General features: G+C 39.3%; 1 pseudogene; it reads left to right on the top strand.

Annotated features, from left to right (window-relative positions):
- Positions 1-530: 530 nt before the first annotated feature.
- LOC115290656 overlaps positions 531-889 on the top strand; it is a 10012-nt pseudogene continuing 9653 nt past the window's right edge.

The raw sequence follows: 889 nt of genomic DNA, 5'->3' as shown, positions 1-889 counted from the left end.
ATGGGCCTTAGCACCAAACATTACAAAGAGGTAGTAAGGGCAGAAGTCAGATTGCAGACTGTTAAAAGGTAAATAGAAAACAAAGAAGAAACATCAAATATACTTTTTCTCTTTTTTCCAGGAAGAGTGACCTTAAGGGAAGGAGAGAATTTGAAGAGAGCCATTCTATGTGGTTGCTCAGACTGTGTAGTAGTCAGTCTTAGGAGACCTTTCTCACCTTGTTGATTCTGTGAATTGTGCCAGGGACGTGCAGTTCACAGTAGGATAAGAAAGCCTGGTTGTGAGAGCAACACTAGGTTTGAGGAAGAGTTTTTTGCTTGTTCATTTGTTTAGTGTTAACAATTTTTAACTTATTTTTGGGGGGAGGAAAGAGCATTCAGAGAGGAGGAAGTTGTAGAAGGGTGTTTGTATCAGAGAAAGGAGGAGGGGAGGGAGGATGATTATAAGCATGAGGTTTCTGATGAGGCAGGAGGAAGTTTAATCAGAACACATTAGAGTATTTAATCATGGACAGGTGAAGAACACGACTTATGGTGAAATGGAAAGAAAAGGTGGTAAAAGATAATTTAATGGTGGTAAGAATTGGGGTTTATCAGAAAGTTGGGGTGTCTGGTGAGGAAGGAGAAAAATGCATTTATTGTAAATAGGGGAAGGGAATAACTTTTAGTGAAAAGATGAGGAAAAGAGCTTGAAGTTTGAAATAGCTACCAAAGATAATGAGAGTTGGGGTGGGGATTACTCAGGACCCAAAAAGATAAAGTGGTTTTGAGGGTCTGGCTGATATAGGAGACCTTGACTTTGTGGTGTAAATAACACTTGACAAAGTCAGAAAACAAATCCCGAACCAGTAACAAGGAGTAAATGATGGAAAGTTTCCATTTATGCCTAT

This window comes from Suricata suricatta, chromosome 4 (genome assembly GCF_006229205.1).
Source record: "Suricata suricatta isolate VVHF042 chromosome 4, meerkat_22Aug2017_6uvM2_HiC, whole genome shotgun sequence".
Taxonomy (NCBI): Eukaryota; Metazoa; Chordata; class Mammalia; order Carnivora; family Herpestidae; genus Suricata; species Suricata suricatta.
Note: the sequence above shows the minus strand (reverse complement) of the source record. Positions and strands in the feature narration are given on the sequence as shown.